This window comes from Odocoileus virginianus, chromosome 15 (assembly GCF_023699985.2).
Source record: "Odocoileus virginianus isolate 20LAN1187 ecotype Illinois chromosome 15, Ovbor_1.2, whole genome shotgun sequence".
NCBI classification, from domain to species: Eukaryota; Metazoa; Chordata; class Mammalia; order Artiodactyla; family Cervidae; genus Odocoileus; species Odocoileus virginianus.
Genome location: NC_069688.1, coordinates 64,829,623 through 64,843,490, shown reverse-complemented (window position 1 = coordinate 64,843,490; position 13,868 = coordinate 64,829,623).

The window sequence follows — 13,868 nt, the reverse complement described above, 5'->3', positions numbered from 1 at the left end:
ATCTTTACAGCAATGCTAGTAGGTTGACATCATTACGTAAAGATTTACAAAATGAAGGAACTGAGTCAGATAGATTAAGAAGTTTGCACAGTTGACAGTTAAGCTTCAGAATAATTGTTCATATCGAGACCTCTCTGACTTTGAAATCCACGTTCTAAACATTTAAGACAGCTATTGTTTCAATAATGCTACACAAACCATCCCAGAATTCAGGAGCTTTTAATTATCCATACTTACTTTCTTCATCTCTGTATCTGGGGGCCTGCCGAATCAGCTCTGTTTCAGGCTGTAGGTCTGCAGGGTTTGACTCCAGCTGTGGGTTGGGTTCAGGTCTGCTCATGTATCTCATTTTTGTTGTGCTAAGGGTGTACTTTCATCACAACAGCAGAGGTGCCCAGGTGACCACAGGTAGTCATCCCTGGTAATCCCCTGGACGGGGAGGAATCGGTTTCAGGACCCCCTACGGATGCAAATTCTGAGGTGGTTCAAGTCCCTTAGTCAGCCCTCTGTGTCTACAGATTCTGTATCTGTTGATTCAACCAATTGCATACTGTAAACATAGTGCTTGGCCCGCAGGTGGTCGCATCGAGGGATGTGGAGCCTGGGGAGGTGGTGGGGCCACTGTTCATCTTCCCTGCTCTGTCACTCCAGAGAGTCATGCGGCCAAGCCCAATGTCCGTGGGAGTGAGGAAGCATCCCCAGAGAGGGAAGAACTGTAAAATGACACAGCTAAAGGAGTAGATTGATAATTTTATAATATGGAAGAAGAAAGGTATTGAGAACAATGGTCTGATTTACATAGTACTGCATCCCACTGCTTTCCTGCAGCAAGCGAAGTGATCACTACTTCAAAAGAGTCATTCTAACTGGATTATCCACTGATAGTGGTTTGAAAGTGCCACTTTTTCTAAATGAAGAGATGCATCATGCAAAATATTAGATCTTAATACATGCTTGAGAAGGCTAATGATGACGCAGAATTTTCTAGTTAACTGGCAAATGCAAAGGCATATTTTCTACTTCTATTACTTATATGCATTTCTCTTTGAATAAGATTAAATTAAATTTTAGCATTACCATCAATGTTCAAGTTGGATCACTTTATGGTTGCTAGACTTACTCCTCACCCACTCCACATAATCGTCAATTTCATATACATCTGAATATGTCTATAATACTGAACTTTACCTCTTAAGTTTTTCCTGTATGATAAGAAAGCAACTGTTTGATTCACCAAAATCAGAGAAACAGTATGATCCAACAAGTTATTTTGCCTTATCCCTCCCAAGTAGTGCTTGTATTGATTGAGGTGTGTATTTTTTTGTCTCACATGGTTATTATGACTTCACACAGACGTTGCTTTAGTTTATGGAGATCATGCACATTCAGTACTGCTGACACATTGTTTAACCTCCAAGTTCTTTTGAAATCTTTTAGGAGGTAAATTTAATAACTCTGAATTATTGTTTGTTTGAACCACGCTAGGTGGAAGAGCATTCATCAACGTTCAGCTGGACTCTGAGGTTCTTTTCTTGAATAATCTTCCAGCCGAGTCTCTGAATGTTTGTAGAACTTTCCAGATAAACCTAAAGCATTTTAAAGGAGAGTTGTGGCATGGGTTTTTGTTCTCTATTTGTATCTGGTTTTGTAAGGGGTCCTTTTCAAGAGTGCACCATGGTGGAGTGAGAGGTAGTTAAAATAGAAGATAGTTTCTTGCAGAGAGAAAGCTTAGTTTAGACATTTCACTTCTTTAACATTTCCTTCCAACGTCCTATCAAAAGTGTCCATCAGGGGGCTGTTAAAGCACGTGGGGAATATGCTGTGAAAGACTGTCCACCTTTGATAGCCAAGAGCAAAAACCAGTCAAAGGTGACCTTTTTTCCTATTATGTAGCTCAGCTGAGGAACTTGCTTTTTGAACTTGGGCAACTTAGCGTCTCCAACCCTACAGTCCTCTCAACAGCCTGTATATGACAGCTCAGCAGGTGACTTAATTGCTTCTCATTGTAAAAACCTGCAAAGTTCACTTTGCCAAACACCCCACAGTTGGTGTGAAACTCGCCTCCGAAAATTGGACAGCAGTCCTAGTGACCAGGAAACAAGTCCTCTGTTCACTCCCTTTGAGCCCGAGGATGGCGTGGTTTAACTGTGCCTCTGCTCCCCGCCAGGCTCCGGGCCACGGGCCCTGTGTAACGGCTTTATGAAGTAGGCAGTATTCTTGGACCCATTTTACAGGTGAGGAGTCTGAGATGTAGAGAAGTTACAATTTGCTCAAGGTCACACAGTGCTGAAGTGGAGAAATCAAGCTTTTGACTCTAAAAATGTTTATAACCACCACAGCCATCTAGCCTTTTTCTCATTATGTCTTGTCATTGGGAATGCATCACATATGCACAAGAGTCCACCAAAAGTGATTAACTGTCCTAACTTTAAAATCTTTTGCATACTTTGTATGTGCGTGAGCATGTGTTCATGTGTGTGCGTGTATGTGTGGTGTTTCTGTACCAGAACTAATTTGAGGGAAAATGTGAGGCTCTCCTGATTCCCTGAAATGTTGTTTCAAGAACAAAGCTCCTTGAAAAACAAACACAAAAAGAACAAGGCTCTAAAAAAGCAGAGTCATGGTGTATAAATAAATAGCTTGTAGAAGCGAAGCACTTGAATTTATATCCAGATTCCACCTTCCTAGTTGACTGATCTTTGGAAAAATCACCTTATGTATGAGACTCATTTTCCTCCTCTGTAAAAATAGAAATATTAATATTTATATCCCCTCTTTGTGAGGAGTCAATGAGATAATACGCACTGTAATATAAGCCTGTAAGCCTAATGATAGTAGGACTCTGGCAACATTAGATGATTTCCATTTTCTGTAATAAAATATGTCCTGTGTATGCATGTGTGTGTAAAAGAAAGGTGGACTGTTTAACCTATTGTTTTGACCAGAATGTCAACTTAATTTTTCTAAAGTATTTTATAACAAATGGTCTTTGAAGGAGCTGATCAGTGACCCATATTAAAAATAGGAAAACAGTGGAGAAAAATGTTAATACCACTGCTTAATAGAATTTTTCTTGGACTACAATTATATTACTTATACATTGATGCTTATGAGATTTTAGTATGATTGCCTTGTAGTAGATGTCTTATTTGCCAAATTTACCTCCCCTGAGTTTTTTAAAAAAGGTACCATTGTTAAAAATTGTTTATTTTTTCACTTGGTAAAAGAACAGCTCTTTTCTATTTTTTATTTTTATTTTTTCATTTATTTTTATTAGTTGGAGGCTAATTACTTTACAATATTGTAGTGGTTTTGGTCATACATTGACATGAATTAGCCATGGATTTACATGTGTTCCCCATCCCGATCCCCCCTCCCACCTCCCTCTCCACCTGATCCCTCTGGGTCTTCCCAGTGCACTAGCCCCGAGCACTTGTCTCATGCATCCAACCTGGGCTGGTGATCTGTTTCACCCTAGATAATATACATGTTTCGATGCTGTTCTTTTGAAACATCCCACCCTTGCCTTCTCCCACAGAGTCCAAAAGTCTGTTCTGTACATCTGTGTCTCTTTTTCTGTTTTGCATATAGGGTTATCATTAGCATCTTTCTAAATTCCATATATATGTATTAGTATACTGTAATGGTCTTTAACTTTCTGGCTTACTTCACTCTGTATAATGGGCTCCAGTTTCATCCATCTCATTAGAACTGATTCAAATGAATTCTTTTTAATGGCTGAGTAATATTCCATGGTGTATATGTACCACAGCTTCCTTATCCATTCATCTGCTGATGGGCATCTAGGTTGCTTCCATGTCCTGGCTATTATAAACAGTGCTGCGATGAACATTGGTGTGCACGTGTCTCTTTCAGATCTGGTTTCCTCGGTGTGTATGCCCAGAAGTGGGATTGCTGGGTCATATGGCAGTTCTATTTCCAGTTTGTTAAGAAATCTCCACACTGTTTTCCATAGCGGCTGTACTAGTTTGCATTCCCACCAACAGTGTAAGAGGGTTCCCTTATCTCCACACCTTCTCCAGCATTTATTGCTTGTAGACTTTTGGATAGCAGCCATCCTGACTGGCGTGTCATGGTACCTCATTGTGGTTTTGATTTGCATTTCTCTGATAATGAGTGATGTTGAGCATCTTTTCATGTGTTTGTTAGCCATCTGTATGTCTTCCTTGGAGAAATGTCTGTTGAGTTCTTTGGCCCATTTTTTGATTGGGCCATTTATTTTACTGGAGTTGAGCTGGAGGAGTTGCTTGTATATTTTTGAGATGAATCCTTTGTCTGTTGCTTCGTTTGCTATTATTTTCTCCCAATCTGAGGGCTGTCTTTTCACCTTGCTTATAGTTTCCTTTGTTGTGCAAAAGCATTTAAGTTTCATTAGGTCCCATTTCTTTATTTTTGCTTTTGTTTCTAATATTCTGGAATGTGGATCATAGAGGATCCTGCTGTGATTTATGTCGGAGAGTGTTTTGCCTATGTTCTCCTCTAGGAGTTTTATAGTTTCTGGTCTTATGTTTAGATCTTTAATCCATTTTGAGTTTATTTTTGTGTATGGTGTTAGAAAGTGTTCTAGTTTCACTCTTTTACAGGTGGTTGACCAGTTTTCCCAGCACCACTTGTTAAAGAGGTTGTCTTTTTTCCATTGTATATCCTTGCCTCCTTTGTTGAAGATAAGGTAACCACAGGTTCGTGGATTTATCTCTGGGCTTTCTGTTCTGTTCCATTGATCTATATTTCTGTCTTTATGCCAGTACCATACTGTCTTGATGACTGTGGCTTTGTAGTAGAGTCTGAAGTCAGGCAGGTTGATTCCTCCAGTTCCATTCTTCTTTCTCAGGATTGCTTTGGCTATTTGAGGTTTTTTGTATTTCCATACAAATTGTGAAATTATTTCAAGAACAGCTCTTTTATATAAAATTTTGTATTAGGAAAGAGCAATAATAATCCTAAATAAAACTTATATAGCCTTTTTCATGTATTTGACACTGTTAAACAATGTTGCTTTTTTGATATTTCCAAAAGAAAGAAAAATTCAATTCTATCTTAAGTTAGAAAACTACGTATTAGCAAATGCACATAGTTATCTAGAGCTAGCCTAAAATTCTGAAAACTACATGATGGTATATATTTTAACTTGTTTTGGCACACATTATATCAGCATTTCCTATAAAGAATACATCCTTGCCCATTCAAAACCAACACTTTTGTGAGTAAAAGATTCAAATCCTTTCTAGAATATTGTTCATTTGACTCTTAGAAAGGGATGTGCTGGGACATAGGAAATGCTGTAGATAGTTGAGAACCTGAGATGCATTTGGTAGAATACTTCTGACACCCAGATTATTCACTAAGCAGTCATAAATGACTGAAAGAATTGAAAGAAAGACTCTAAGATGTCCGCTATTCTCAATGTTGGGAATTGTTGAAAATGGGGATGAAAGAGACACAGTCCTTTTATAGATCTTATATGTAACCAGATCAACTTTCACGCATTTTCTCTTCCACTTAATTATAGGACTGACATTACATCTTCTTTCTTCATGAAGGTAACACAGGAGCCTGTGATGAAATTATCTATATTTTTAGCTTTAATAAGGTCTGATCTCATGTAAAACAATAAGAATTCACATCTAACCATAATTTTAGTTGATCTGGAAAGTTTCTGGAAAAAAACTCAACTCTTAAAATTCCCAAAACTGATTCATGTGCTGGACAGGTCATTTAATTTGGCACATTTCATCGACCTTGACAAAACAGACCTTCAAATACCACTAAAAGTCCTTAGCACTGGGCAGCTCTTTAGGGACTCAGGGTTTAAGACCTCTCAGTGTTTGGCAGGAGTTTCTAACATGTCAACTGAAGAGATTTTCTGTTCTGTGTTTTTGATCTCATAAAATCAGATTGCCCATTCCAGTGTTTTGATCCCATCACTTCTTCTTTCACATTTATAGCTGCTTCCTGGCCAGGTGTGCGTATCTGTCTATTGCAGCTGATTCATGGGCACTCTGGCTGGCCTCAGAAAGGACAGAGTGAAATTTCATAGAGCACTTTGGCATGTCTCTCTCCACCATTTCTCATAGATTCTGGACATAAATAATTTGTTAGGCACAGAATGAGCAGAAATATAAAGAGTGGCTGATGAGATGGTGAGTCAGGAGACATTATTATGCGTGAGCATCCGATGGAAGATTTAGGATGTCAAGGAGTTTGAAGTTGATCTGATAGTAGCGAGGAAGTCCTTGAGTATGGGAAGAGTGTAATAAAAACTACATTTTATAAGAAGACCTTGATATAATGTCTTGGATAGGCTAACATGAGAAAAAAGTAGGATGTAATTACAAGTTATTATAGTGTGGACAGGAGATAATGAGGCTTTAATGATTATTTTCAGATTCCTCTGCTTATGTAAAATATGATTAAAGGTAAAGATAATATTTCTAAATTTTTGAACAACTTTAAAGCAAAAAGATTTAGAAAGTCTTGAAAAAATTGAAGCGATGAATTTAAGGTTCTACTGATCTTCACTTTCCATTGTCTGTCCTAGTTTTTTTTTTACGCCATGCCCCTGTCTGTCTTGATTATACAGTTCCTACCCTGAATTGAATGATTTAGAAGTAATGTAAGGCTTCTGTAAATTTTACTTGGAGGAAAAGTTTTAGATAACCCATAGTAATATCTATCTGTGTTTGTTTATTTCACCATAATGGTTTAACAGAACACATAATAAATCTTTACCAACAAAAATACAAACTATAAAGTTATGAAGTATGAATTTTATCCAGTTATACATTCTTCATCATCATCTCTTTGCTCATCCATCCAGCAAATATCTATCTTCTTAGATATTGTAATTAAAATTTAAAAGCATTTCAGGATGGCTTTTAAGGGCATATTGCTGTGGGTTCTGATCTTGTACATTGGGTTTCCTCTTGAGAACCACTACTTCAAAATTCTCCCTGGTAGTTTTAGATAAGACAATTACAGCCATTTATACCACCTAGATTATGCCCAGGAATTGAAATAGATTAAAAACTGACTCAAAAAAATGCATTAGAGTTTGTTATCTCAAATGGTGCTAATAGAGATATATGGTCATTAAAAAGGAACACTAAAACCGAGTCTACTTATGTTATTTCATATCAAATCTTTAGATCTAAGCTGATTTACTAGCAACTAACTAAATGTGGTTAGTCTGCATTGAGATATGCTATATGTATAAGATGGCTTCCTAGGTGGCTCCGTGGTAAAGAATCCGCCCGTCTGTGCAGGAGACATGGATTCAATCTCTGGGATGAGATCCCCTGGAGGAGGAAATTGCAACTCATTCCAGTATTCTTTCCTGAGAAATCCCATGGACAGAGAAGCTTGGTGGGCTACAGTTGAGGTAGCAAGAGTTGGACATGACTTAGTGATGTGGCAGACACACATATGTATGAGATACCCTATAGATTCTTAAGATGAGTACAAAAGAAGGAGTGTAAAATATTTCATTAATACTTTTGTATTGATTACATTTTCTTTTCCTTTGGCTGCAGCCTGTGACTTGCCTGATTTTAGCTCCCTGACCAGGGACTGAACTCGGCCTGGGCCCCCAGCAGTGGAAGTGCAGATTCTGAACCACTGGATGGCCAGGGAACTTCCTGATTGCATCTTGAAATAATACTTTTGAAATATTGGGTTAAATCAGATATATTTTTTATTATGTCATTTATTTATTTTTTAAATATAGCTACTAGCAAATCTAAAGTTAAACAAGTAGCTCACACATTTTTATGTGACAGTGCTAATCTAGATTAAATATTCTTGGGAATAGTTCTACAGATGGGTAGGCCTATGAAAATTGTATTTGCCAGATTCTCTTCGGCTTTGTCCACAGTAAAATGCCACATTTGTTGAAGTCAACATCTGTTCTTCCAAAATACTACCCTGGTGATTCCCCATATCATTAGGTAAGAGAGTGGAAGCATCTGCTTGAAGCAAGTACAAATGTGTCTTTCTATGAAGACCAAACAGAAAAAATGATAGGAAGGAGAGGCAGCTGTTCCTACTTTTAAGAAGAGTCGCCGATTCGTTTCTAGTTGCCTTGTGCTGGTTCTGTCTTGCCAGCTCTCACAGTGCAGTTCATGGGAGGCTGTCCTTGAGTGTGATCCAGTCTGCTAAGGGCCATCACATTGCACTAAATTCAGTGAATCTTGAGCAAGGTACATTGATCTACATAATCTCAGTAATACAAAATCCTGAGGCCCAAGAGAGGAAAATCTTCCTCTTCCTTTTATATTTTTCCACTTAGGATTTATCCCAGTTGCCTTCCCCTGATGAGATACCTGTTGGAGCAGTCAGTCCTTTCCCAGGGTAGACCAGTTATCAACTCAGCCTTCGCCTTTGCCCCAAGCTGTGGCGACAGACAGGTGTTGCAGGGAGGTTGAACTGACCTCAGTGACAGTAGTCTTAAAAGGGAAGCGTGGCAACTTTTATTGAATATTTACTCTGTGCCAGGTGCTGAGGGATATTGACACAATTCTCTCAATCCCTATTCCAAGCTCATGAGATTTTTTCCCCTAATATTTCTGTTTTATTGGAACCACCCACCCCGTGAATATCAGAGAGATTTTCTAACTAGCATAGATGGAGCCTAGATTTGAAATCAGCTGTTTGTAAGCCCATTCATGATTTTTCAAGTTATCATATAGCTAGGAGTGTGTCCCTTGTTTCATTAGTTATTTTTCAATAATGAATTTATTAATACACCCTTTTGGGGTTTATTTATTATTTGTGCTTATTCCCCAATGATAAATAAGTTAGAATAAAACCAGATGATACTACAATTACTTTTTAAGTACCATTACTTATAATTTATTCACACTTCATTAACTATAGACTTCAGGATTCACTTTTATTTATCTCGAACAATTCCTGGTCATTTGTAAACTGTTACTTCTTTTAAAAAAATAATGCCTAAAAGGTATATATACTTTTAACTGCATGCCAGGAACAATTTTCAACACTTTATAGATATCTTCTCATTTAATTATTTGCCAAATCCTATAATGTAGGTACTATTATTATTCCCATTATACAAATAATGGAAGTTAATGACTACCAAGTAGAAGAGCCAGAATCAAGACCAGGTAACCTACTTCCAGCATTTACAGGCTAAACGTCTGTGTTATTCTGCTGTTTTTAAATTGGTGGGTTACCTGCTCTGTATGGTTCTCTCTTCAGAAATATTTCAATTTATTGCCAGTTTCCATTTCCCAAGAAGATATAGGACCAATCAGAGAGACACTGTGGAAGATGAACTGAATTTAAGTAGTTAAATTTCAGAAACAAGTATTTACATCATTCTTAGTGTTTTTATTCTTCTGCACCTATATCTTCTGAATTACATGTATACTTTTAAGTACTCAATAACAATTCAAATTCAATTCAAATTGATCTAGTCTTGACTTAATGGTAAACAATTGAGGAATTCTTGCGCATTGCCAGTAGTTGGTATTTATATTTTCCTCTGGGTCTCTGATCTTTCAGATCAAGGGACAGAACAGAATATAGTAGTGGAAAGACAGAATTCCCAAGCCCAGTCTCTGCCAAACCTCAACACACCAGTGTTAGTGTTGTGACAAAAGTCTCATCTAAACCACTAAGATGTTTGGATATTAAAGCCGAAAAGACAAATGGGGAATAAAATGGCAGGTTTTCTGTGTTTAGACAGTATATAAAGCCTTCTCAAGGTGAATGAGTTAAGCTGAATTTTCATCTTCTTTTTAAACACATCTTCTGTACCATATTTGTACAGGTATCTAACAAAATATTCATTCAGTTGGCCAGTTTTGCTTACTTTGAGCCAGTTTTTTTAATCTGATTTAATTCCTTTGACAAACTGACTTTCAGAATCACATCAGCTGTATCTTTGAGCAGACATTTCCTTTTGCTTTCATAAAATGTAGCCCAAAGTTTATTAAACGCTTTCAGTGGCATTAAGAACTTTGTTTTCAAAATCTACAGTAAATTGCACAGAAAATGGTTTTTAATTTTTTTCTGATCTAATTCTGGAAGTAATTTCCTGAGTTTTTTCCCCATTGTTCTGAGAATATGTGGAAAATGGTACAAAATTTAACAGATGAAAGGATTTAATATATAGTCTATTTCCTTAATGTTTCTATGCTTTGAAATGTCTTAACATTACAGCTATTTTTGATTTTGAAGTCTGATGTATGAAATTTTAATTCAAATGTAACAGTCCTCTCATTTGACTTTCTATTATGAGTGTGAGTTTGAAGACAGTAAAGGCAAGGCAGCCTTGTTTTGAAATTTGGTTATTGTGTTGATAAAGACAGTCAGCCTGTGGGCTTCTGCATTTGTCAGAGAATGTAAGGTTTAATCGCCAATTTGTGATTCAAATTATTCTTCAGGTTTTATAGCATTTATATTATTTTTTCCCTGTTTCTGGAGTTCCCTGTTCCACTAAATATACTTGGGAGTGTATATTATCAGGTAGCTGTAGTCTCTCCACTTTTATGCACCTGCAAAGCAAGTTAGAACAGGCTTAGTTACCTCAAAATAGTAAGGAAGCATTCAGTCTATTAGACAAGAGATGCTATACTATCATTCTGCTAAATTCCAAAGCTTCCAAATTTCTGTGCAAAAAGCAAATAAGCAAACACCTCAAGAATATATCGTAATGAAATTACTGCTTCTTTTCTCTTTTCTTTCTTTCCTGAAGACCCCCATGTCCCTCTGCTTCAGGTTTCCCGTTTTCGGTCTCCTGCACCCGGATGTAGCTGAATTCTCTGCAGTGACCTGCAAGGCGCTGGGCGACCCGGCCCCGGTCTACTCTTCGCACGTATCTCTGTGACTCCCCCTCACTGACCCCTTTCTGTTCCGAGTCTTCACATTGCTTATTCCTTCTATCCCAAATATTTCCCCTTGGATCTTCTTAAGCCTGAGTCCTTCTTGTCTTCATGTTTCAGCTCAAATATTCCTTTCCCAGGGAAGTACTGTCTCTCTACTCACTTTGAAGTAACTGCCATCCCTATCCTAAGTCATCTAACCCACTTTAATTTATCTTGTTCATTTATTTCCTTATGTTCATTCTTATCTTCCCACTATAGTCAATTCCACGAGATCAATAATCTTATAATTTTTGTTGACCTTTGCGTTTCCTTATACTTCCTGGCATGTAGTAAGTGCCCAATAAATACCTGATTGCTATGGGCAATAGTCACAACACAGCTCACACTTTACATGGGTCTGCTTGTGTTTGGGCAGGACTTGTTCAAAGGTCATAAAATAGCTTTCATCAAAGGAGACAATGGAAGAGAAAATGTCTTTCAGATAGACTACAATTCATTAGAAAATGAGAGCCAACAACTTTTCTTGAAGAAATAAAAAAAAAAATACAAAACAGTTCTAAGGCAAAAGGAGACTTAACATTAGTCATGTTGTAGCACCTCTAAAAGTTAAAGAAGAAATTGGACTAATTTCATGAAGAAATTTCTCTATTTGACTGTAATCTTTATTTGTAGTCACCTGTACCCAAAATGTATCTTAGTAGATTACAGAAAGAGAAAGACAATTACTTGGGCACAAATGCGTTTTCTTCCTTTCTCACTGTGAAGCTTCAGTGCTTTTGGCTTGATAAATTGCCTAAACTACCTGGCTGGCTTGAAGGGAAAGTTATGTTTTTACATTTATATTAAACAAAAAACTTGGGCTTTAAGAATAAATCATGACATCTGATGGTATTGCCTCTCTTTCATTTGTTTGCTCTCCAGTGTGAGTTAAAGGTTCGGTGCAGAGCAGTCCCAGGAGCGCGATTTACGCTCGCAGGTAGCAGCGAAGCCCTGTGAGCAACAACCGCCACGAGCAGAGGAGCTGTCGGAGGGCAGATTCATTGCTCCCATTCCCCGAGTCCTTTTGTTTTTAGAAGACACTGAAATATGTTCTCTTTTCTTAGCCCACAAGAATTTCAGAGACGTCCTTTGACCTATCTTTTGGCACCATACAATAAATACAGAAAAATCTCCAACGCTGTCGTAAGAGCGCTTACTAGAGGGAAGAGTGGGCACACAAAAATGATACCAAATGACAAAAACTGTGTCGTCTTAAATACAGTTTCAAAACTTGGTATGGGGCGTGGACTCAGCATAATTTTTGGTTGGCCAACATTTCCTTGTTATAAGCCTTCCCTGGGAAAATAATATGAACTGTGGTATATGTTAACTTTGTCATCACCCTGCCTAAGGCATGCTGCCATTCCTAGCTCAGTGCTAGGAATTCCCAGGACCTGTGGTGACTGAATACATCGAAGTCCGTGATGAATTTTTCCTAGCCTTTTCTTCAAAGTTTTATCTTTCTAGTCTTTCCAAGTGACTGTAGTAATCAATTTTCAACTTTCTGACTCCTTGACCTTTAAAATTCCTTTAATTTTTCTGGACCTAAATGTTCTCATTTGTAGAACATTGGCACTGCAGGCATTATCCAAGATCCTTTCCAGCATTAAATACAAAGTCAGAGTCATCAGGGAACCTCTCTGTATAAGACAGTTAGTAATATTAATCTATGAGAGCCTGTATGTCATTTCTTTTTTATCCAGAAAGAAGTGGATTTACTGTTTTTTGATAATTCTTATGAGTGGTCTTTACTAAATTAAAGAAAGCATTCAGGATAAAAATATTATGAACATAGCAAGGATTCTATTTTGAGCACAAGCTGGTCTTTCAATATGACAAAGAGCAGTGAGGACAGGGGCCAGTCTGGGAGACATTAGAGTATATTAACTGTAATAACAGTGAGCTGATCCTTTGAAAGAACTGGTCCTGAGGAAACCCATCAAGGAAATAAACTTTTCCCAAGAACAAAATTCCTGACATCAGAGGAGAGAGCCTATTCTGAAGACAGCTGCAAATTTCTACTTGAAAGCCTACCTTGCAAAGTATGCCCTGATACCATGTAGCAGAATACATGGACCTATGTCTCTGTGTTAAGAATGAAAAACACTGTGATGAAAAATAGACTTGGTTTACTAAAGTATGTGAACTACTGGGGCACAGGCCCTCCAACTCGTCCCCGCCAGCAAAGCAGAACAAAGAGGGTGCTGTTATTCCCTCTATTAGTGTAGCAAGGGGCCTTGAAGGCTTCATATACTGATCCTATTTTACAGCAAGAAGTGGCAGATAAGGGTTAATACCTAGTGAGAATGGATTTCTTCATGAGCATACAGAAGACATCTCTTGGCAATCCTCAAGCGCTTGATGGTGGATGGGGGCAACTTCAATGAGTTGAAGTTCAGCCTTGGCAGCTAATCTCAGAACCAGTGAAAATTTCAGTTATGACAATGAACTGGACCTCATTTGAACATTGCAGAGGCTTGGGATACTGATATACGCGTGAAGTCCATTTGTCCCAAACCAGGAGGTATAAGTTTAATGTGATCAGATATGTTCAGAACTTAACAATAGATATTCAGATGTTTGCAGAAATAATTTAAGCTTTCATCATTTAAATATTAAGTTTTCAGTCAACAGAAATTGGCTCTTAGCAAATGCATAAATGATTGCCCAGAGTAGTATGACATCTAAAATATATGAAGATCAGTTATGAAACGTATATTAGAGCAGATGGCCATGAGGAGAGCCAGTTGGACAGAATAGTAAACAATAAAAATTAAGAAATTCTTAGTTAATTAAAGAAGATTAAAGGTACTTAAAGGGGACATAAAGACCTCGGGATCTTCTCAAACAAAGGATTAGTATGTTGGTGCCCTGCCATGCTCTCCTCTCCAACGTGTTGCTAACGAAAGGACAGTGATGTGTAGAATAGATGAAAAGAATTCATCAGAATGCTATCTTCAG